The 26127-nt window shown below is 47.6% G+C and overlaps 1 protein-coding gene across 2 annotated transcripts in view; it reads right to left on the bottom strand.

Annotated features, from left to right (window-relative positions):
• Positions 1-26127, bottom strand: part of LOC119169689 (uncharacterized) — a 489699-nt gene that overhangs the window by 209749 nt on the left and 253823 nt on the right. The window lies entirely within an intron of this gene.

Raw genomic sequence — 26127 nt, 5'->3', positions numbered from 1 at the left:
CGGCCGCGCAGAGCGAGCGCGGTCGAAACGATAAAGACCGGGTTGTTGCCGTCCGAGGCCTCCAATTTCTTTGTCTCTCTCGACACACGTTACACGCTACACGGTGGATGAGGAGGAGGCGGCCGCAAATCACCGCAGTCTTGTTCTTTGTCTTGTCCTCGCTGCTGCCCTCTTGTCTCTCCCGGTGATGGTGGTACGGTGGGCGGCCACGGCTGCTCGTCACTCTTCTTCCCGTTGCGGTCTGTGCGGCTGCCCGTTTATACGCACGCCCTCTTGTTCTTTTCACGACACCGTGCGCGCATCGCGCTGCAGTTTGACGGCAGCTGTGATATGGTAGCTTCGGCGTCACTCCTCCCCTGCCCGCGACTGCTCGCTTTTCTCGGATCCTCTTATTGAATCTTCGTCCTCCACAGCCCACTACACACACCAATTTCCTTTTCTTTGATTTCGCTTTTTTTTCGTCTTTATGCACTGCCCTCTGCCGTTTTGGTAGTAGGGCGGAGCTTTGCAGGGTGATCCGAGGCGACCGGGCTCGACAGAACAAAGGCCTCCGAGATCGAAAGGTGCACGAAAACCACACCACAGCATTTCGTAACTTTCCCGCCAGAGGAAACGCGCATGCGCTGTTGTACCACGAGGAAGGCGGATTTCCGAGCACGGTGATTTCCCTCATTGCGAGGCCCCTCTGGTCTGCTGCTTCGGTACGACAAAGGAGGGACCTGTGTTTAAGATCCGTTTTCACGATTGACATTGGAAGCTCTTGCTCGAACCACGCGGTTGCAGTTTTTTTTTTTCATTCATTTCATCAAGGGCTGTGCGTGGGTGCGCGACAGGCTGACGTGCGCGTGCCTTTAGATGAGTATAGCTGCTGTCTTGCGCTCTCGTTGCCCACGATGCCATCATTTCATGATGTGGTCGGCCCCTGCGGACAGCTTCGGACAAGAAGATACCACGGTATGGCGCTTGGTTGAATATTCTGGCTGCGCCGGTGGCCGTGTCACTGACGACGTTATCTTCGCATAACTATACACGTCGCCAGAGGCATGCATCCGAAAGAGGCACGGCATTGTTTAGTTATAAATTACGGGTCTCGTGGCTGCAGGCAGTTTGCAATATGAGTGGTTTCGTAAGCGGAGGTGCACGGATGCACATATACGAGCTGGTGATTTTGTAATTGCAACGCTCAAGTGATCCTGCAATGCACGAGCGTTCTTGCAATGTACTTCCACGGAAACGTGGGCACCATGGCCGGCAAGCACACGGGAGCACATGGCACGCACGCCATGTCCACTCCACTGAGCTACAGCAATGGGGCAACGCGTATCCAGTATTTGTGCTTGTTTGCCTACGCTAAAACAAATATAAACAAGCATAGACTCGGGCAGAGGACGTACAACACAGTTAGCCATATAGTGCCTCCCAGAACTGCATGCACGTTGATCATGCTCTTTCCTTCATTCACTTTGTTCTTTTAAATGCGTTGGGGGCTTCAGCACCTCAGGCCACCCGACTTGCAGCAACAAATATACGGTCAGAGGCATATATGTTCTTCCTGGCCCTTCATGGAGAAAACATAGTTTCGCAATTTTGTGTAGTGTGTATTGATGTCGTGTGGACAAATTAACGCAATAACAAACGAAACGCAGAGACGAACAGAAAACTGGTGGAGCACGTGTTCCTTTCCACAAACACTTTCTCTGTCCCCCTTTCTCTCTTCTTCCCGAGTAAGGTTAACAACCAGACCTATGCCTGTGGTTAACCTCCTTGCATTCCAGCTCAGCTTCAGCAGTCTCTGCGTGTACAGTCGTGCTCGATATTACTTGCAACACGGAGCGCGTGGCCTTGATGAGTTCCATGATTGCGCATGGCTTCCACCCTCATTTCCACTACCAAGCGCGTTTCTCTTATTCGGGTATGATTCCAAATTAAGAAAACAATATTTAGTAATCGAAATAAAAACAAGTCGAAGTCATGAACAACCGTTAAACTCGTAAGACCACGTGCTCCCGTGTTGCAAGTGACATTGAGTGCGACTGTATACAAGCCGAGGCTGACACGCTGTGGCTGAAAAAGTTTACAACACTTGAAATCGAGATTCCGCATCCACAGCGTTATTAATACCATTGACTAATTAAAGTGAGACTCATACCTTAAAGTTGCTGCAACGCGTCAACTATGCATTTGTAATCTACAGTGTGTACATATAAGGATGCTCTGCGTTGCTCGAGCATTAAGCGCGTCCTTTTTGTGGCGCTGAGATGGGCCAGGAATGTCGCCAACCACACGACATCATCTGCAGCAAGCGGAAGCTTTTATACGATTTATCGCTGCTGCGTGACCCGTCTGCGGAGCGCCGCGTTGGTTTGTTGATCGCCGACAGTCTCCCCCGATTGTTCTGGTTTCAAAAAGCAATCTCGCTTGCTCACGCTACAGAAACTTTTTTTCACGTGTAAACACCGGCAGAGGTCGCGTGCGTTCCAATGCGTACCGGACGCGAATTCCCGCGGTTATCCACCACGACACGAAACATTTCCCGTTTCGTTCGCGTGGCGCGTATACGGGGCCCCGGAAGCCAATATGAATGTACACGCAACCAGTAAAAAGAGCCTCTTCGCAAAGCGGGGAAAAAAAAAAAAAACGTAAATGAATCGTCAACATATCGGTGCAAGTTTGTTTGAAAGGCTGGTTTCGTGACCTCGATAGACGAGGGGGGAGGGGTAGAAATATTCCGTTTGTTGATTCATGTTCTAAAAGAGAGATAGGGAACGTTTAATGAAAGCTGGTGACGTCAGACCCTTTACACGTACAAAAGACACACTTCTTTAGATAAAGATGGCAGATGGCATGAAAATAACTCAATATACGATGAAATAATCAAAATCTTGATAACAAACTAACTATAGGCCAAACTCAGACAAGTACACCTGAAAACGCCTGTAAAGGTCTCTCTGAAATGACTATAGATACTCAGGATGTTTTCTGTCCTGGAATGGCATTCCCGTTATTGTTCTGCGAGGCCACAAGATGCGATACACAGGTAAGTCGTGGCGCCTGACGACTTATAAATAAGGCACATTGAAATATGACGAGTTGCCGCTGTGAAAGCTCCGAATAAGTTGAGACGGCGTTGCTGGTGGTCCTCGCTATCTTACAAGACGTGCACGGTATATTACGCGAACGTTGACATGATCGGTGTGTTGTCATTTCCGCGTAAAAATCGATTCCGTGACAACATGCTCGGCGAGCAACAGCGTGCCATGAGTTTCGAAGTTTTCTTTTTTTTTTCTTAGAGCAATTGTACCGATGCATGCACACTCACAGGCGCAATTGATACCTGAGATGATTTAGTGGTTCTGTTGACAACGCAGCCACCGAACGCCACGGCGCCGATTCCAGTTACACCAGGTCGACTTACCTGCAAAGACAAAAATTGAGGGGAAAAGAATAAGTAAAGGCATACCTAAAGATGAGGATTTACATCTTCGCACATGTTATTCGATATGCAAATATGCATGCACGTACGGTAAATGCAAGGAATATTTGCAAACAAAGGATTTCTTGATCTACATAAGCGTGTCTATGTACAAAATACATTTATGCCAAAGTACAAACGCTGAACATCATCCCATAGGTGATGCAGCGGTGCAGTAAACAAAAGAAGAAAATGTTGTTCCCTCGTTTGTTTGTTAAATTGTTTATTTCATGCTGTGAATTCCTTATAGGGCTGTTGCGGGAATGGAAACAAATGCTAATTTTCTAGAAAACCATACCATGTCTTGCTACAAATCGTACAATAAATGATCAGGCAGTGGCTACAAGAAATGACCTGCAACGAAAAGAGATAAGCGCGCTTATGTCATGAGCAATGGAAACAGATATCAACAAAAGAAAAACGGCAAGGCAGCACAATTGATTTCAAGTCGGGATATGCTGCATGGTATTTCGCACACGTTGGGCCGAACTCACGAAGCTACATTTCGCAAGTGATCCTAGTCGTTGGTCAGCTGGCTTTTCCAATGACATGCCAAGCGGAGGGTTCGCTGAAATTTTCTCTCCCTCTCCCCCGTGCAAGGTAGCCTACCTGCAGCTGAGTCCTGGTTAACGTCTCTACCTTGCCTCGCCGTGATTGTCTAGTGGCTAAGGTACTCGGCTGCTGACCCGCAGGTCGCGGGTTCGAATGCCAGCTGCGGCGGCTGCATTTCCGATGGAGGCGAAAATGTTGTATGCCCGTGTGCTCAGATTTGGGTGCACGTTAAAGAACCCCAGGTGGTCGAAATCTCCGGAGCCCTCCACTACAGCGTCTCTCATAATCATATGGTGGTTTTGGGACGTTAAACCCCACATATAAATCATATCAATCATATCAATCAACGTCTCCACCTTTATTTTTTATCTTTCTTCTAGCTCTCTCTATTCCCTTACGAGCGATGCAAGCGTAACTGTCTTTTGCGACTACCGGTCCAGAAAAATCAAAGGCAGGCTATGACATCAGAGAAAAATAAGTGACTCTAAAGCTACAGTAAAAGCACTTCTTCAGAAAAATATTCGGCGTGTTTGAATTCTTTCCATCCACAAACGCGAATGAAAGCTGAATTAGATTAATGGAACACTTATTTTCCATGTACTGCTTTTTGTCTTCTTCCTTTCTTTAGATGTACGCTCAATATTAACTCAAAAGCTAAATAGCCGGCGCGTTACTTTTGCGCCAACAGGTTATATGTCAAACAAATAAAAAAATAATGAATTTGCTCGGCGTTCGATTACCGTAGAGCTGCTGTTGCCAGCTGTAACAGCAACATTGAAGACCCCCCCCCCCCCCAAAAAAAAAGCAGCACTGTGTGTTACAGGAACAGAGAAAGAAAGAGAGGGAGCAAAATTATTAATAATAAAAAGCGGAGCTCTCGGTAGGTGTGCGATTTGGTGATTGTTGTGCGCGATGTTTTGAAACTTGCGACGTTCGCACGATTCGGATATCACCGTGCACACAGCGAAGTGGCTCGATCACGTGCTGCTGTTTTTCCAAGTACGTGACCGACGCCTATCCACGGGCCGGAGCATTCCGCGAAGCGCAATGGAAATGCCACCGAAACGTTTATAGACACTCAGCGTTTTATATCGTGAACACACCAACACGCAATAACCGCGCGAGTAAATATCCGGCGCGCGATTTCGTCTCTCAAGCCAAGTATAAACAACGTACGTCGCAGAAAACGGTGCTGCGTGCGCGATCCGTGCATGGGAAGAAGGCGACCCAAGCACGGTCCTGGAGATATTCACAAAAACAAACGCCCAAACGTGACGCGTTGTTTATATACGCCCACACACTCGCACGTTCGCCTGTTTTCGGCGCTCAGCGATGCATACTACAACGCGTATTACATATACACACGGGCACAGGAATGTACAACACAAACGACGGTTTCCACGAAATAGCGATGCGCCCCGTCCCCGCATTTCCGTAACAACACCTCCTCTCATCCTGCTCAGGATGACACCGCTACGCGTCACTTTCGAGAATCGTGCAAGGCCGGAATCCCGAACACACGCATGCTCGCGCAAACACATTCGTCTGTACGCAGATCAAGGCATTCGGAGCACGTCATCAATATATTGTCGCCGTAAAGAAAATAAAAAATAAAGGGAAACTTTCGAGTGAAACCCGGGATTGAAGGTCTCGGGAATGCCTGCTCGTTGTCGGTACCGCATGCAGGCTGCCGCTGAGAGGAGGGCCTTCATACCGTGTACTCCGGTTCCACACGATGCATGCATGCGGGTCTCGCGAGACCCCGCCATCGCGGTCGCAATACACACCACCCCATTTGTTCAGCGCTGCATGTCTCGGGAGTTTTCGCGAAGTCGTGCATCAAGTGGCTCGCCGCGCCGTGCGTGTCGGTCTGCGTTAGATATCCGCGGTACACGTGTTTACACGTGTACGCGTCTCCAGGCTGTCTCGTTTCTCGCTGGCGAGTGCAGTTGTCTATACGTCTTTCACGGAGGAAGTTTTCTCCGCTTACGTGTGCGATTTACACCTCGAGCCGGGTTGTGCATCAGCAGATTCCCGCGTATGCAGGCGCACAAGTCAACGCGGTGTGCGGCTCCACCGATGAGAGTGTATGTACACGGAGAACGAAATCGGAACAAGGATATGATTGCTAGTGACGCCACCGAATATCTGAAGCACCTCGGCCTGTGCACTCTCCTGGGCGTATATGCGCTCTCGCGAAGATCGAAATCGTCGACGGTGACTCATTTCTTGGCGGCTTGCAAGCGCGAGGAGGATGAATGGTAAACTGTGTTGTCAGAGAAAAAGTTCCGGAAGTTCGAGTGTTCTTTGGCTTTTCGTCTGCCTCTTCCAAAATGATTTAAAAAAAGTAAAAGATAAGTACGCTGCTGACTAAAGGAGTATGAATGTGAGTCGGGTTATCGAAGTACGTGTAACATGATACAGGCGTTCAGCTGTCCAATAAACTTTTTTCATAGTAATGATGCTTTAATTGTGTGCAGTAAGAGCAACAACAAAACAGCAGTAGTATTTGCAACAACAACAACAACAACAACAACAACAACAACAACAACAACAACAACAACAACAACAACAACAACAACAACAACAACAACAACGAGGACGACGACGACGACGACAATAATAATAATAATAATAATAATAATAATAATAATAATAATAATAATAATAATAATAATAATAATAATATGAACAGATGTGACATATTACAGTGAATTTGACTGAGCTGTTAACTACGAGACGCTCACGTTTGAACCAGCGTCGTTTTCTGTGCGGAAAAATTATGAAACGAAAAGTTTAGCTTTTGTTTTCTTCTGCAATCCACCTTTTTTATGCACGAAGAAAGTGCACAGCGCGCTCTGCAAAAATAAAAATAATGATAATGATAAAATTTAAAGTAAAAGGAAGAAAAAGGAAGCTTCAAACACGAGCAGACGGACGCTTTGCTCACCAACTGATTGATTGATAAGCGAAGTTGAACGTCCCAAAACCACTATATGAATATGAGAGACGCCGTAGTGGAGGACTCTGGAAATTTCGACCAACTGGGGTTCTTTAACGTGCACCGAAATCTGAGCACAAGGGCCTAAAGCATTTCCGCCTCCATTGCCCACCACCTGGTAGTAACATTACTTGTATTAAGCTACGACAATTAAATCATATTGATCGCCTCATTATTACACAATTCCGCTGTAAAAAATGACATACAGAGCCATATTTCGCACTGTGCAAATGCATTTCGGGCACGAACAGAATATGTGAAGATTTAGCAAGTCCCACAATGCCGTGCGTTGTACAAATGTTGCGGTATTTACGGCACTTTAAACGAAATTAGAAAAGAGAATGTCTCGGAACGTGTTTCGTAGGTAGCTTTCAATGACGTGATGTCCTTTAATGCTGTACGCAAAAATTTCTGAACACTCAGCCAAGCAGCTGTGAGGTGATGCAAAAATCTAAAAAAAGAGCGAACAGTAAAGTAACAAAGAAAGGAAGTAACGACCACGCCAGACAACGCGGCTGTAAAGAGTGGCGAAATCACGATGATCTACAGTAGGTTCTGCGATACAAACGATCCGTTTTTATTCTTTTGGCACTTTTCTCCAGGGGCAGCTGGAACACGCCCTATATACACATATACACATATAGAACGACAAAAAAAAAAAAAAAGAAGGAAGAATTGGAAAAGCTCCAAACGATCTCGCAACTCAGGCAGGTGGTGGCTTGTTTTGACCAGCGGCGACGAAGTGCACAGCTTACCAAAAGAAGATCTTGAAAAAAAAATACTCTACAAGAAAAGCGAGAGCGCCTCTGCAATGAGGCAGAAAAACAGCTACTCGTGGCGCACGCGAGCGGGGAAGCTTTAACAGACCGCGATCTTAACACGCCGTACTACTGCTGCACTGTACAGGCGGAATGGTGGGAGGAAGGACGGGGGAAGGGGGCCGTTACTTTGCTTTACGGGACGTCCCGTTGGGGGAAAGGGAGGCATCCCCTCCGCCCTATCTGGAAGCCGTTTCCTCCCCAAGCATTCACGCAACGTGGCCATCACATTAGCCCTCGCGAGCATCTTTTCTCGCGTGCCGCCATTACAGTTGAGATACTGCATGCAGCACGCAGGCCGCGTCACGGAGGCGGCATGTGCATCGCACATATATCTCCTCTCTCGGTCCAAGTGTAGGGCACGAGGCAACGTGCTGCCTTGTTTCGTGAGCCGAGACGACGGCAAATGAATTCTCATTCTTCCCGGTCACCTGCGCGCAGCTGCCCAGCTCGCGGGCACAGCGGTTTCCTCCGAGTCAAGGGCGCCCGAGCTGGCGGGCCGACCCGAGCGCGGAACGACTGGCTCAGTTGCGTGCACCGGAGCGGAAGTTGGGCGTGCCGATTTTTACGGCCGTGGAAGCCGCACGTTTCGCGCTGGACTTGAGTGTCAGGAGTCACTTCCTTTTCTGCCTTAGCGGGGATTATGTGATTCGTGGCTTTTGAACCAGTGGACGTGTAAATTAGCGATGTAATCAAAAACGAGCTTAAAGTTCCCAGATTCAAAGAAAGAAGAGTTAAGATGCCAGCAAAACACGCAGTAACTTAGCTAGCATTTTTTTTTTTCGAGAGAAAAGATAGTGCGGGGTGGGGGTGGGGTGGGGTGGGGTGGAGTTCAATAATACTTTTTGTATGGTCGAGCGTGGGTGCACGCATGCAAAATTAAAACCACTCGGGGTGGGGTTGAAATTCCTAACTAATCACCATCTGACTAGGGCACCTACAACATGCATAGAGAGAGACAGGAGAGAGAGAGAGAAGATTAGAAGATTAAGCAAGTATACGCCCGATTCCTTAGCCTTCGATCGCAAGCAAAAGATTTGGGAGCCGAATTCACAAACAAAACTTCTCTTTCGTAAATGCATTCATTCATTGGTCAGCCGCATTCGGTAAGGACATGTCTTGCATTGTAATTGGCTTGAGTATTAGCTTGGGAAAAATTTTTGCTTAGGATGTTTCTGTGAATACGGTTTCGGCTATATACGTTCCGGACAAACGTACGGAGTCAACCTACGATTCTATTTAATACTCTGCATCCTTGCCAGTCGCCGAAATAGGAGTGGCGTTGTGACACTGTAATTATCGCGAAGCTCATTACGAAAAGTCATGCAATTAACGTGCATATTACCTCGCAAGCAGGAACAACGCTGCAGCTGCATTTCACTGCTGCGTGCGAGCGCAGTGCGCAGAGCCACATCCAGGTCTAACAAAATACATTCCCTGATAAACGAATCCCTCAGTGATAGCGGGCTCTCAAGACTCGCCCTTTACGACTTGCTTATCATACCCGCACTTTGACTGTACTTCTAAGCCTTCGATGAGGTTTTTATCAGTAGCTTATTGTTGTTTTATGTGCCTTAATATTTTATATACTACTTCGTTTGACTTGCACCGAAAATGGGAGGAATACTGGCCGTTTATTCACTGCCCAGCCCTGGTTTGGAACTTTAACTTTTTTTCTTGAAATGTAAATTTATTCGTTACTACTACTACTACTACTACTACTACTACTACTACTACTACTACTACTACTACTACTACTACTACTACTACTACTACTACTAATAATAATAATAATAATAATAATAATAAGGCTATGCCGGGTGGCTTGTGGCTAAAGTAGCATCCCCATGGTTTTCGTACCAGCACAGTTGACAATGACAGAATCTGCACTAAGCACATCAGCTGCAGCAAGAACTTCAAAGAAAATCAACAAATAAGAACGAGACAATCAAGGCCTCCAGAGCGTCGAGAGACAATCTTAAATATTTGAACGGGTGGCGTCAAAACAACGTTACGTTATAGCGATTAACTTTGGTTGATCACTGCGAAAAGGCTACCGACAGCGCTGCTGATGAACGAAGAATATTAGATAAAAAAAAAAGAAGATAAGGAGAAGGCTAGAAGGAACGAAACGATGTGCACTTTTTATCGCGTTACCGGCGTTTGTAAGCGTAACCAGACGTACCATATATAACACAGCGTGCGGTTACCTCGTTTTAATATTGAAAAAAAAAAAGTTTCGTTATGCGGAGAAAGCAACGTTACAGTGCGTATTTTTATGACAGGGCTGAAGCTGCAAAAGCTTGCCCATAACGCATTAACTACCAGACACTCGCCGCTCGTTAACAGAGATTGCTTGCTTTGCTAAAATTTTGGCGTTTCACGCACCGGGACAATAACACAATCATGAGGTAGAGTTTCGTTGTAAACCCGGCATAATATAGTCCATTTGGGAGGAGATTTAAACTTTGTATAATTGTTTTATATAATTGATATAATTGGTTACGATGTAACTAAGACATATTCTTTCTCTTCGTTTTTTTTCTTATATACTCGGAAATCTCATAGAAAACAGCTGACTGAAATTCAATGGCGACACGGCACTCGATGGACTCAGCAGCTATGATTCTCGGATTATTCGTTGTATACAAAGCGCTCCGAGTATGGACCACCTGACACTGGGTGCATAAGCATAGCCAACACAGATTGCACGCAGACATTCTACAGTCGCTATAGACAAATGCTTAACGTCAATATATACGCTGGTGCATCCACCTTTTCCTCGATGCCACGGCGCATTCGCCTTTCCCTAGCGGTAAAGTCGCGAAACGCCTGCTGATCTCGGAGGCCTTCATTCTAACAATGGCAGTTCTCCCACCCCCTACCAAACACTACCAAAATAACAGAGGGCAGCACAGGAAAATAAAAAAAAAGGCGGATTGCGTATTCTATACGCTGCCTATCGACTTCCTTGAGCACGTAGACAACCAGGGGCGACCGTGGTTAGGAATTCTGCAATCCATAAATGTCTAACGCCCTGTTATAGGAATGCTTTATTAGTAACGTAATAAGAGAATACACGTACATGAAGAAAAGAGTATTTGCTTCCTCTTATGTTACAATAACTAATTTATTCAAGGAATACCCTGAATACACGGCTCATTAACATAAGATTTGAAAAAAAAAATCCCACCGGTTGTTGATAGCATGCTGCTGTTATAGTAATTCTCTGTGTTATAAAAAAAGTGTTCATCGGTTGTACTTTGTAGTTGCTGTATAGTTGTTTTTAATTTATGCATTTCTCTTCCTTCATCGCAATGTTTATTTTATATTCAGTTGAAATGTTATTATTGCTTTAATGCTTTATACTTTGTAACATGCTTTCTTCTATTGTTTTGAAACATACTTCACCACTGTCTGCCTGGGGGACCGGAGCTTTGTCAAGCCAAAGAACTATCGGCTTTTTCTCCAGTTCTCCCTTTTTCACCTTTGTATGAAATGGTAAAAATAAAATATTTTTGATTGAATAATTGATCGAATACCCTGCTTGCCGCATAAACCGCGCAATGGCTTCGCGACGCTTCTAATCCAACCTTGAAGTCGACACGACCGTTCTAGACACAAGCCGCTCATTCCAGACGGGCGCCGACTTCAGTCGCACTGCACACAACAGTGCAAATCAGGGCGGTGCTTTCGCGCAGGTGTTCTCGCTTCTTTATTTTCAATTTTTTGTTTTGGCTTCCAAGGCACCACCGGTCGACGGTGTTTACACACGGTCGCCTGTTAGGCATTTCAAGGGCCGTCCCCTCTCGCCGATTTCCTTAATTTAGATTTTCGTTTTAAGTCGCAGCGGCCTCCTTCTCCGCCCGTGCTGATTAGTATTGGTGGTAACCGTAGTTCGGTACGCATCCTCGCCATTGGGGGAGAGTGCAGAGGCAGGTGATCACTGTCCGAGCGACTTGGCTTCGGCTCAATTCGGCTTGTATACGTTACGTTCGCAGGCCGGTGCTGTTTACTGCGCAGGCGCCTTGTCCTGTAGCCATTGCTCTCTGATCGCTCCTCCTTCCGCCCGATCTCCTTCTTCCTCCTTATTCTACTTCCCCTCTATTATTCTTTGGCTTCCATCCCACGGTGCCTTGCTTACGCGCGTCTCTTTGTTTCTGGCTGTTGCCTGTTTTTCGGCTTCGGCAGGTGATGAGCCTTGAACTTACACGCTTGAATGGAGTGGTGAGGCGCGTTTCTGATAAGTGGTTGCAGAGGAGCCCCAGCAGTATCGAATACCTTATATTCTTTATATTCATTTACTTCTTCTAAATCAAGCGAAATTAAAAAAAAACATTAAGCTTCTTTACAATGAATGTTTGAAACACACTGCTTTTGGAAGCTAGAACCCCACTTTACACTCAGTTCAAACATTCAGTTCGTTATTATTTAAATCCTTTAATTATATATAATCCCTGCAGTTCAATTTTCGTCGCTTTTACAGTGCACTTCATGTATTTTTTATTTAGTTTCATAACATTTTCTATGTTGTACTTATTGGTGTTACAGCCCTAAAGACTGTATCCGTGGCACTCTCTTAGCCCTTCCTTATTTTTTTACTAGCTTTTCTGAATGTGCATTTCAATTTTAAATGGTCCTACTGAATTGCACCCCACGCTTCCCTTCAAGTTATTTTGTACGCATTTCATGCACATTTTTTCGCTGTTTTGCTCCTGACTTTGTCTATATGTGATGTGTTTTGTAACACAATGTACCACTGCAGTGTTCACACCGAGGCACCTCTTTCTGTATCTCCCGCCCCGCCGCGGTGGTCTAGTGGCTAAGGTACTCGGCTGCTGACCCGAAGGTCGCGGGTTCAAATCCCGGCTGCGGCGGCTGCATTTCCGATGGAGGCGGAAATGTCATAGGCCCGTGTGCTCAGATTTGGGTGCACGTTAAAGAACCCCAGGTGGTCAAAATTTCCGAAGTCCTCCACTACGGCGTCTCTCATAATCATGTGGTGGTTTTGGGACGTTAAACCCCACAAATCAATCAATCTTTCTGTATCTCCCTCCTCACATGTACCCCCCCCCCCCCCCGAAGTACTTTCAATATACTGAACTGAAATTTATTTCTTAGCATTCCTATCCTAGTCGTTCTTTTTGATATTTTATTTTTTCCTGGCAGGAATTGGCACGTGCACCGAAACGCATGTAGGTACGCTACTGCCCTGCGCCAGTGTGCGTGTTTAGTTTATGAAAGCGTCAATTCAGCTAAGGACTAACAGCGGAGCAGCACGGAGTGGTGCAAAATGAAAATCACCGGCAGTCATATTCGTTATAAGGTCAATGTGGTTATGCTCGCATCAAGGTTGTGTATGCTTTATTCTCGATTTATTCAGTGTGCTAAAGAATATGTGCCGTGATTCATGAGTTACTGCTAGAACCCACTTGATAAAAATATAAGAAATAGCGTCAGTAAAGTGCTCTTGGAAAGCAGTTATATCATGGAAGACAAGTTCAAACATGCTCTCGTTCGTAAGTGATCTATGTGTATATTGGCCGAACGCATTACGCTAGTGATAAGCGGTCTAGCGTGATGACTGGCTCATGTTTTCAACGATACGAACATCATTTGCGTGTCCTTGAGCATACGGGCCTAAATATGTTGTATGTACACTGATAACCGCATCTGAAACGTCTAAACTATAACAGAAGTTATAGTTTAGAGAATTGAGCACCACGAGGCGACTAAAGCAAGAAACCGTGCTTAGAGATCAGCGTCACTCTTCTCCCACTTTCTACTGTTGATCAAGCAGGCAGTGTCGACCAATAATTAATCTGACGGTGTCGACAATCGTACAACGCCGTACTATTTATTCCAGTCTAGTGCTACACGATCTCACAATCATAACTCATTACTTGTGTAAATATGGCTAGACATTTCAAATGGCAAGATGCAACGCTCGTGACTTCACCGCTGCCGAAGATTTACGCCACCAATAAAGTAGAATGCTTGCACACACACACACACACACACACACACACACACACACACACACACACACACACACACACACACACACACACACACACACACACACACACACACACACACACACACACACACACACACACACACACACACACACACACACACACACACACACACACACACACACACACAACCTAATTTAGAATAAACTTGATTGATGCGCATTCTTTCTCGTTTTTTTCTTTTGTTAAGCTGAGCTATTCACCACCAGATGGCGCCACCGACCTAGCCACTCGCGTTTTAACTCTGTCTGCCGCAAACGCTGTAGGATGTTTGCGGACAACGTTCGTTCAAAATGTTTCCGCATAGATAATAACATATGCACGCAACGCAATCGATCAAGGATCGAGAAAAGACGGGTTTTCGGTGAAACAAAACACCCGTAACGCGAACAAAGAAGTGTTGAATCAACTATATCCCTTGCGCACGCTCGCGAACACATCGTCGCAGGCGCTGTTACGACCTCTCTGTTTAGACAGCAGTCACGATTTGACGCAAAGCGCCCGCCGTGTAAACGCATTGTGCGCCTGCGGTGATCCCACCCACTCCCTCTCTACACCACGTTTTCCTCGTGCACGCGTATCCGATGTCGTGCCACGCGATTTGTCATCAGCCTAAAGATGGCGCGCGCGCGCGGTCGTGCGTGTATGATACATTTGATTTGATCTCACAGTACACCTATAGACCCGATTGTTTGTGTTGGGGGTTGGGTTGGCTACGCAATTCGCCCTGGGTGACTCCGTGGCATCACCGCGCAACAAGCGCTGTTCTTCGAGAAGTCGTGACGCGTTCTCGAAGCCATAAATCTCAGCGGCTGCACATGCGTCTTTATTTAGCTCCACCTACACCAGACGCAGGCGTGCATAATGGACGCCGTCGCATAACTCGTTTGCATGACTCGCACAGCCCTTCCAGTCGCTTCTTCCTTCCTATCTCACTCGTCCATTTTCTTTATTCGTCGGCCATATTCGACGCGGCACGCAACGCCTCATTGCCTTGGCTGTCACATCACAACCCCGAAGCGTGTCCAATCAGCACAGCGTGCCGCGAGCTAGCATAGGCGTCTTATTTTATCTTCCGGGCGCCGAACCGTCTTGGGGCGGGAGTACTAGCGGAGTGGACGTGCGCTCGTTTGTCGGCGAACTTTACATTCGTCGTACGCTGCTACATCCTCTCGCTTGCGTTGTGTCTTGTAGTTGCAGAATCAGAAGCGCGGGAAAGTGATGGTGATTGCATTCCCCATTTTCGCTGTGATTCAAGTTCCCAGTCTCATCGACCGCATTTAGTTGGCAACCACTGAGTTTGATGATGGCGAGCATGGGAAAAGCTGTATCATATATATGTTAAAACAACAGTTGTAGCTTCGACTGCTTTATTGATTGATTGATTGATTGATTGATAAGAGCAAAAAACTGCTGACTGACCCCTGAACTTCGCTTCACCGTGAAGCCAGTGCGCTGCTACTGCGCGGCACACTGGTTGTTCTAATTTGTGCATGTTTGTATGCATGTTAGTGTTTTGCTATAGATATTTTTTAAACGTATGGGATCAATAATAGCGAAGCTACTTTTTCCAGGTTTCTAATTTAATAAGAACCAACACTGATGTATAAGCACCTCGCTTCTCTTTATACAATGTCAGCGTACAGAACATACGCATTCTGAGCTACTCTTAGGGTCTTCGTAGCTTAGACATAGGCACAGCTGTGTTTTCAGCCACTGGCACTAGGTGGCGACACGCGCCTACCAAACGCGTCTGGTGTGTTTCCTATCGCCTTACGTCCGCTCCGGTTTACCGAGTCGCTCCCCGTTTCCTATGCCGCCCCCACAGCCGCGGTCGGTACCGCGCCGTTTCAGCGGCAGTGGGAAGGCCGCCAGATCTGGGAACATCCAGCTGGCGGAGGCGACTCACCTGCTGCTGCGGTCTCCTATGCGCCCTGGCGGGGGAGGAGGTCACAGTGGGAGGTCAATCAAGGAGCGTGCAATGGTCCTCGTTCGTGACCCGCTGATTCATGCCTCCGGGGGCACTATCCCGCGAGGCTGACCGACACGACCTCCCACCAATGCCGCCGACGCATAAAAAACATGTAGCTACGCGTTTATAGATGTGCCCTTTGCGCAGGGTTGCTGCCCAAGCAGAGGTCAAATGGGACGGGGCGCGGGGTTGACCTTTCACACCCCGACAGAGCTGCCTGCCGAACATTGGCGCCGGTATCGCACAGGCGAACTGGCGTACTACGCGAAGGCATGCGGTAGCGGACGCAGCAGCCTCTTGCGTTATCAGACGCGATCTGCGGTATAGTAGCCGCTTGTTGTCACAGCTGGCCGGAAGGATGCGCTTCTGCGTTGAAACCACCATCGGCTGTTTGTACCAACGTTACTAGAACCAGTTCGTACAACTAAAACCGGTTTGCAGTGTGACGTGAGGGAGACTGTGAAGCATGTGCACTTTATCAAGTCTCTTGCTAACGAATTCAGTTTGATCAGCGCGGCGGGAAGCTATGTGAAACTTTAAACAGGTTATGCGTTTCGCTGTAGTCTGTATCGAGCAGTTGAAAAAGGCATGTCTGCAGGCATGCTTGCAGTCGTGAACTGCTTCTCAGTACAGATGCCAACAAAACGCATAACCTGCCTGAAAGTTCTTAGAGGTTGCCGCTGTGCTAATCAACCTGAATTCATAAGGCAGAGATCAGTAACGCTAAAGTTTAACAGGCACGTAATACTAATACTTCAATGTCGTCAGACTTTCGAAGTCCTTCCAATAACTGCTTGTTTACACAATGACTTGCATCTTCTTTTACGCACGCTTACGCACTCAGGTGTTTAAGTACTTTTCCTTCCAGATTTTGCCATAGTCGTGAGCGTGAGCGAAAAAAAGTACGCTTACTGATTGTGGTTACTGTTGACTCATCGTATCGTTTTTGCCTGCTGTACTACCATAATTTGTTGTTTACGGCAGCAAACAAATAAATAAATTTTAGTTCAGTCTTGTCAATCTGGTGTTTGATCGCCATCGCCCTTCAAGATCAAGAGCGATAGGAGCTGCGAAAGTGGTCCTGTTGGCTCTATAAAGACCGTTGACACGACACCAGGAAACGCAACCGCTTACCTCGCGTGTTCACGACAATATCGACACGAGCAAAAAACGCACGCCGATTCTCGTGCAGCGCTTTTATACATATACGCGTCAGAGCGGACGGTGCACGAATATGTGTGCATCCATGATCATCATCATCGGCGAACGTAAACTTTTACGTACGAACGCAAAGGTTCCCGTATGTGTAGCGAAACGCTGCTAAAACTCGGGCGCCGGTAACACGGTAAACGTAAACCGGTAACACGGTAACGTAAAGAAGTATACGTACAAGCTAAAGCTCCCTAATATTGCACTGCGCGCAACAGCAGCACCGGCAGCACCAGCATTCCAGACGGGCCGCGCACGAAATCGCTCTCTGAGAGCTGGGATGCAGCAGCAACAGGATAGGAAGTCCCAATCTCCTCCCGCTTATGCGTGGGAGGGCCAGCTGACGACTTCCGCGTCCGTCGGCGAGAACAGCGTGGGATATTGCCTTCCTCGCTCGGAGGCCAGCGCGCGCCCCGAGACGGCGGCGATGCATCAAGGAGCGCTGGCCGGCTCCCGGAGCGCTCAAATTGCTTCGTCCGTTTACATCTCGTATATGTATACGGCAGCGAGAGACGTTCGCTCGAGAACGAGCCGGGCGCGTTGCGGGGCTCATCTTGTTTCGACTGGCACCGAGAGCCGCACTCGAGAAGTGTTGGAGAAGCCGCCGCCATCCGGTGGGGAGGAAGAGGGGAAATTGAGCCGCGTATTTGGAACGCCGTTGAAGAAGAAGCCGACACGGAAAGCATGATGGTCTGTTTATTAAAAGTCGAAAGACGAAGAGCAAGAAGTTTGATTTCCTTCAGCACTCGCTCACTTTGCGAGCTGTCTTCGACCAAAAAAAAAAAAAAGAACTACCAACCTTAATAATTTGCTGACCGAGGGGTTCACCCGAGTCTAATGTCGGGCCGTCCTTCACGCACGCATTTACATTTAGGCGGGAAGTTTGGCTTGTTAGTATCGAGCAGGATATCGAGTAAACGTGTGTGCCAATTGTACACATTTACTTGTCAGGTTAGAAATGCTTGAGGTAACACACTATATTTGTCGCATTCATATTGTCCAAACAAGATTAAGTAATTCAGGCAGGATGGCCACGTCGCGGCATATGGTGACACTTTCATATGGCTCTAAGAACTGCTACGTAGTCACCCATGCACAGTTCCACTCCTAAGTAAGCGTTTGTGAGCGCACTATTATTATAACTTTTTAAATGTTCTCTTGTTTTGTTATACACGCGCAATCTAAAAAAAAACTCAGAAGCACCAAAGAAGCTGATTTTAAAAGCCGCGGTCGTCATGATGAAATAAAATTTAATAAAACAAAAAAAGGCGGGTCCCATAAGCCTCTGCATATAAAACAAACGTAACTTCCGACACTAGTGGTGTGGAGGTACACGCGGGAATTTTGGCCCAACAACTTGGGTGCCGCCTCAGCTTGCCTCCACTCAAGCTGCCAATCCTACGAAGCCGGGTTTTAACCCACAATTTTGGATCGTGTGCTCCGGCGGCGTTGAGACACGACCACCCCGCAGGGCATGTATCATGCGTTTGTGGGACGATATGAACCTGACGAACCTGGGATGCGAAAAGTTTTAACTCGGGTTGGCGGCTTTGTCTGTTTAATAGCGCAACTGCTCGCGATCCATGATCTGCCAAGCCTCACTATCCAAACGACAATCAAAGCCGCTAATTACCTTCGAATTCCGTCAACGAGATGGCAACATCTTGCCGCCAGCTCGGGCTGGTTGAGCCTTCACTGCACGTCTACTCTTTATTTTTTCTTTCTTTCTTTTATGTTATTTTTTTCATACATTATTCCTTCACTTTATATTGGTCAGAACGAATTTAATTAGGACTTTGCTCGTGCCAATGAGAAGCTCCACTTAATTCTACAGCCTGTTTGTCATATGGTGCTTTTATCCGTGGATTGCCACATGTATACTTTTGTTTATTCTGTATACTGAAATCTCTAAGTAATAACCCCGAAATTCTACAAAAGATTACACACACACACACACACACACACACACACACACACACACACACACACACACACACACACACACACACACACACACACACACACACACACACACACACACACACACACCAAATGAAGCGCATGCCCTTAAATTGGCTTCACTGCATCATAACGTAAAATACGAAGAAGCCAACCTCACGTTGTCATTTGGTTCAGAGTCCCGTCACACTTGCATCACGGAAATCTCTTTCAAGTACTGCTGCATAAAAATTGTCGACCCATTGTCGTCGAGTGTTGTTCTGCGTTCTCCATTTATCTCCCGCTATCGGTGATCTGTGACTCGCTTTCCGCGCTAGTCCACCCCGATAAGCGAGCGAAGTGGTCTCCTGCGTGTGCTAACGAGCGAGCGCGGAAGGAGAGAGCGCGCATAATAAATAAACGCCAGAAGGAGAACGTCATCTGTTCATCTGCGTGGAACCATTCTTGCTCAGTGCGACGATAAAACAAGAATGAGAAGCGCGATGCGCAGGCGCTGCAAGTCCGGCGGCCGCGGTCCCTCGACGGCACTGCCCAGCCCGCACAACTTCTCCGTCCACGCGAACAAAGACACGCACGGCCACGGAACGACAAGGCAATTACCGGCGTTAAGGGGCAAAAACAAGGGCCCGCGTTGTTGCTCGCTCCATGGCCGGCTTGCACGGCGGCGACAGGGGGTCTTAACAAGGCATGCTGGACGAACAGCGGGCACGAGACACTACACTACTGCAGGGCGCCTCCTCTTTCAGCGGTCTTTTTCTACGCACGTTCTTTTCTCCTTCGCAGCTGCTGCTTTCTTCTCTATTACTACTTTTCATGTTCCCCTGAACTCTCGCGGAGAATGGCCGGCAACAATGTTGTACCGGCTTTCTCTCGGCACCGTCTGCAGCCTCATGAATAATTTCATGAGGCACCCGTGCGGACAACCCGATCTCCCGCCGGGCGTCGCTGCATCACGATCCGAGAGAGGGCGCTGCATGCACACCCGCTGAGAGCGCGCGCGCGCCGCAGAAAACGGCCGGGCGCGCTGCGGCGCGGTGCTTGAACACTGTGCGCACAGAGAGAGAGAGAGAGAGAGAGAGAGAGAGAGAGAGAGAGAGAGAGAGAGAGAGAGAGAGAGATAAAGATGCAAGGAAAGGCAGGGAGGTTAACCAGACGCACATCTGGTTTGCTACCCTGCACTGGGGAAGGGATAAACGGGAGAAAAGAAGTTGCAGAAAGATGAGAAGGTACACACAATCACGAGCACACTCGGGGAGCACACACAGTCTACAGGCGGTCGCTCAGGTTTGTTGACTTTAGGTAAAGTAGCAGTGCGCACCGAGAACTCGCGTGGTACTAAAGATGCTCGACGAAACCGTGGGTTCATACACCTCTCACCCGAATGTGCCCTCACTCCCCAACAGGAATTTGACACCCAACCAAATGGTTGATGCAGCGCACCCGGGACGATGGCGTGTACTTAAGAAGCACATGTTTCTCGATTATTCATCCTCGTTCAGTCTGCACCGCGTCAACCAATCATAAACGCATAAGAACCAGCAGAGGCTTTCATTGTTGTAGAAAATTTATTCCACGCAAAGCATAACCATCTCCTACCCTCTTACACATTTACCCCGCTCCCCCTTCCCTGCTCTATGTTCAAGAAACCTCTCTTAAGATTTGATATCTGAATAAATACCCGAATGAGACCATTTGCTCCTCGTCTAAGCATAATTATCAGTTTATGTAACCCATAAAAGTTATTTACTCCTCCTACATTTGTTCGAGCCAGTTTAGTGCAAATTCGTGCATGTGTGACTGCGTAAATATTGGAGACAGAACGAACATTTCACACTTTTGTTGGGTAAAAAAAATTCTGTACAGCATGTGACATATATGGCAATTATTGAAGCGAAGAGAGCCAGATTTCAATTCTCGTTCCCCTTACCCGTAAGTGTTGGCAGCGTTTTGTCTTGGTATCAAAGCCGTAAGGTGGTCGGGGCTTGAGTGCTTCTTTTGCACTTCCCAGGCGATGCCCATATCCTCTCCCTCTCTCTCTCTTTATCCGAGGCGAACTGAAATTTTCGCAAGTTCAAGTCTTTAGCAAGTTGCAGGTCTGCGCGAAGTTGCTGGCACGTTTTGTTGGCGCTGAAAGCTTGTGCACACCTTTACCACGACGTGCTCCTGAAAACGGCCCTTGACTTCGCAAAGAAGGCGATGTCTTCTCGCGGAGCTGATGCAAGCAAATGTCGAGTCATAAATAACGACGCGGCGACAGAGCCTTTCAATTAAGGCATTAATGACTATCGACTCTGCAGGTCACTCGGTTTCCGCCGATCCTATTTTGTGACGTTACCGCTGCGGCGCACCGACGTTATTAGCTTTTGCCAGACTTACTGCACCAAGTCGTTAATCTTCTAAAGTCTGAAAGAGAAGACAGCAACGGAAGCGAAACAGAGAGGATCTCTGAGGTCACATGTTCTTCGTAGAAAAGTCTGATGAGGCAGCAAAACAAACTTGAGCTTTTTCAGCGTCTTCGCGTCGTTCTACACTGTGGCTTTGCAAACTCCTGACGCGGCAACTTTTGTATACGGCGGTCGATGATTGATAACGGAGACCTGTCAGATATATTCATTATTAGCGCACTCTGTAACGTCTAGTATAGGAAACACGTGGTAAGCAAAACGTACTTTTTAATATAGTCAGCAGCGTGCCAGGGGTAAGTGCATTTCAGAAAGTGCGTTGCCTTATCTGTAGTTTTCTCTAATTATAATAAATTACGCTGTAGCCAGCTAACGTTACAGGGGGCTAGCTAATCGAAACGGGCACAAAAAGTCAGTGGTGATGTAGCGATAAGTGGGAGAGAAATTCGCTAGCATTACCTTATTTATCTTAAATTATCTTGACAGCCAACGCTAACCGACGTTTAACTAACTTTGGAATACGTTAGCCAATATTTAGCCAGTATCAATCCAAACGGAGTAAGCAATGAGTAGTTATGCAGCGTTACACGCGAGAGAATTGTGTCACCACCACCTTGGTATATAGAGCTGTAACGCGAGCCTACGTTTAACTAACGAAAACATTTTCCAATAGTTATGCAGTATGAGTGAAAATGGGGATAGAAATTCAGTGGTAATGTAGCTGTAAATACGAGACGAATTTGTTAGCGTTACGCTGGCCAAGTTCAGGTAACAGTATGCCTGTAGCGCTAACCAAGATAACCCGGTAATGGTGTGTATGCTTTTATGTAAGGCTGGCTTCCCGCAATTTATAGACGTTTCGCCAGAGGGCACGCCTTTAAATGCTAACGAACTAAAAGAAAATAGACCCTACTGTCGCGGGGGTCTAGTGGAAACGCTGACTCTCAGCCGAGCGCATAATTGCCTCCCGCGGTCGTCTATAGGGCGTCACACCTTCGGAAGTTCGTGACGCGGGCAGGGACCGAAATGGCTCAATTTTCACCGACGTGGTGGCTGTTCTCACACACCTTGAGTCCACACACACACACATCGTGATGTGGAGGTGTACACAAAGCGTTCAAACGAGTACTCGCAATAAAACAAACAAACAAAAAACATACCAAACCAAAACCAACGCAGGGACAGCAACAGGCGGCCGGTGATTGCGCCAAAACACGCCCGCCATGGCGAGCTGTACAAATTTTGTCGGCATACACCCGGCGGTATGTGTACACGTGTGACCGGCTTTATCGGCAATAAGCCCCCTCTTATTAAGGAAATGGCGACCTTGTTTGCGCGCGACACAATGCGGGATAATTAGTCAGCTAGAAGAGGCTCACACTTTGTCATCCACGGGCTGACATATTTACGACCCGCTGCAGCGTTCGAAGCCACGAGAACAACACCGCAATGGACCAGGTGCACGCACTGTTCAGGATTACACGTGTACAGCAAAGCGATGCTTCGCAGTCGATCGGGCCAAGACGGCAATCCTATCTGTATACGTACATTCTATACGCTGTTCGAGTTCCGTTTCGGGCAGTATATCGCGTACGTCGCGTCGCGTTGTCCTCATTAGAGAACTGTCCTTTTCATCTCGAAAGCTTTCTCGGCAAGTTTTAAGCCGTGCTAGCACGGAGTGATGTCCGTATGGCGCTAAAGTGCGACGCCAAACGTGACCCGTCGGCCGTCTCTTTTTCTCTCCACCTCTGCAGTTGCAACTGCCCTTCCGGCGTCGCTTATATGGCGCACCGTGACGCCGCTGTCTGAGATCGCGAAATGGCGCCTGCCCCATCAAGAGGCCACCAACCAAGGCGGCGGCATCAATTCGTGCAAAGAGGGAAAGAGAGAGGGGAGCCCGCATAATCCCTCTCCCACCGTGCTTTCTTAATCCGCTCCACGCTCATTACGGGAGCTTCGTGGCTCTGGGACTTTGCTTTGTCCTATAGGCTTGGCGCGCACGTTTTCCACTTTCGCCTTCCTTCTCTGAGTGTCATCTTCCAACTCGTAGAGCAATCTCTTCAAGAGAAGCATTCTCTCTCTTCTCTGAGTCATCTAGTGGTTGCCTTCTTCAGTTTCTTCTTGTCCCTGTTTTTGTATTTACGAGCAAGAGAAAGGCCGCCTCCTTTGACACTTGCCGGCCCGTCAATTGAGGGTGTACAGTAAATGGGCGACCACCAGTGAAGCGCGAGTTCGGGAAGCTGGCGTAGCGGGAGACTTCGCGGAGCATTGCGATGAACAGAAGACTCAATCGAGCCTTTGCCACTGTACTTCTCGACTGATTCAAGAATAGGTTTAATAGTTAGTTCAATAATAAATAGTTGATGCGCCTATCAATTAGTATGTGTGAGTCGACCGCAGGCAACATAACGTGGGCGACTGTGATTCGGTGGGACAAGGTCGCGGAAGGTTTGGGACACTCTATCAAATTAACAGACGCGCAGGCCATCGGTATGATCCGGAGCGTTGCGTGGAAGCGTTTCTTCCGAATTCAAAGATAAAGTATTGATTGAAACAAATCAGTCAAGCCCTTGTTCCAATAGAGGCCGTCTCGCGACAGCTTCACGCAGTTATACGATTAAAAATGGCAATGAATTGTGACATGTTTCTCAATCATTGATCTTCCGATATGGTATATGTGTGATGAGTGCAGAGGTAAAAGTAAACAAACAAACAAACAAACAAAGAAACAAACAAACAAACAAACAAACAAACAAACAAACAAACAAACCTCATTCGAAGACAGCGCAGTCTCATGGCAGCCGTTCACAGTTACGCGAGCAGTAAAATAGGATTAGTGATAGTTTACAGTACTATGACGCTGACAGCAGTTATGCAATACTTCGTGGATCAACGACCACCATTGTCGACCTTCGAGTTACTAGTCCCCTTTCTCACGAACTCGTGGAAAGCAAACCGAACAGAGCGTAGTTCAAACTATGACTAAGGAAAATAGAAAAAGAAAACAGAATAGGAGAAAAGAGCGCATCCCTTTTTACTTCGCACGGGCAATTTAGTTGTTGGCGCCTACTTAAATATGGTCACACGTACACCAACGGCGTATGCGGTGCCCTCCACCCACCTCCTACGGCACGCACTCACACAACAACCCCGCCTCATCTCTCCACTTCGCGCGTGTGTGGGCCCCGAAAGCGTCCGCCATCGCAACAATGTCGAACCTCCCGCGTCGCCCGAAAAGCCCGCGCGAGCCCTTCTTCGCGTGGCCTCGCTTTTTAGCCGCGCCGCTGATTCCAGCACCGCTGCGAGCGAGGCCTACGGAGACTGCGCCGGTTAGTACCCTGCAGTGCTGCCACCGAGAAGCGAACACGGGCGCGAGGGAGCGAGCACAGGCACAAACATACGCGCTCAAAGGAATCCTGTGCGAATCAGGGAGGAAGGGAGGCTCCCATTACCAGTGCGAATTCCATTAACGCCACCAGCGACGAAAGAAAGCGCATCGCTGGCGGCGGCTGCTTTGAACGTCCGCTAGATGCCTCTGCCGTGGCGGCGGCGCCGGAAGGGCCTTACTTTATCATTATTTCAGCTCAACCACTCTCCCTTTGGGTACGCGAATAGTTGCGTGCAGGCGGCTCTGTCGACACTGAGAACGCAAACTTCGCTAGAGAATCCATTGCCGGACAAGTTTGTTCACAGTGGTAAAGTAGGGGGCGCGAGGTAGCTACGGCACGGGGAAGCGTGTGTACTTCCACGTCGGTATACCTCATTCGCACTCTGCACTTTACCAGTGCTTCGGGAGAATAGTCGCGAGCGAGAGCGCTCGCATAAAGTTTATTCGGACTAGCTATTTGCGTGGGACGTGGAACAAGAAACTGGGCTAGGATCTGAGCTGCGCTTACGCGGTGCACGGTATATAGGGTCGCGCCCTGAAGCTGGACGTAGGCGCAAGCGTCTTTGCCTACTTCTCGCGACTGTTCGCGAGTTCGCTGTATACGAAGGGGACGGCCATTTTGAAATGTCGAGAATGACTTTAGGCAATAGCGCGTCGAATACACTCTAAGAAAGAAAAGAACACTCCTTTGATTTTCTTGCCACGCACATAACTCTCATAAATGTTAACATACATAACTCTCAAAACTATGAATATCTTTATGGAGACAAGTTAACTCTTTTTGGAGAGTCGTGGGACGAATGATTCCCCTGAACAGAGTTAGCGTGCCTCTTTAAAATGAGTAATATATGCAAGAATTATTACGTTGCAGAAGATTCAAATGCCTTTTTTTTATGTATAGGCACGGCCGCTGGATGTGCGCTTTGATCCAGCGGCCGTGTTATAGGATTCAGAGACAGTTGGTTATTGTGGGCTCAACAGTTCCTCGCGGTTAAGACACAGTTTTGTGCGTAGTACGTAAGGTATTGCGAACAATTCAAGCTTTAGTGCAACAGAGATGATTGCGTACCCGTTCAAGTTCAACGATTTGATTTGTAATCCATAAAACTGTTTGTACGTGTATCTGGGCACGGGCGAGACATTGGTTCTCGGCTACTTGTTCTCTTCAGGTTCCCAAGCATTGTGGATGGGTGAGGATAAAGACAAAATATTTTTAAAATAATCATCTCCTTTTATACAGGATGTTACCAGTAAGCTGATAATCACGCATTCGCTAGTTAAAATCACTCGCTGGCTACATACTTCTTGCTAGCAGA

This window comes from Rhipicephalus microplus, chromosome 2, assembly GCF_043290135.1.
Source record: "Rhipicephalus microplus isolate Deutch F79 chromosome 2, USDA_Rmic, whole genome shotgun sequence".
Classification (NCBI taxonomy): domain Eukaryota; kingdom Metazoa; phylum Arthropoda; class Arachnida; order Ixodida; family Ixodidae; genus Rhipicephalus; species Rhipicephalus microplus.
Note: the sequence above shows the minus strand (reverse complement) of the source record. Positions and strands in the feature narration are given on the sequence as shown.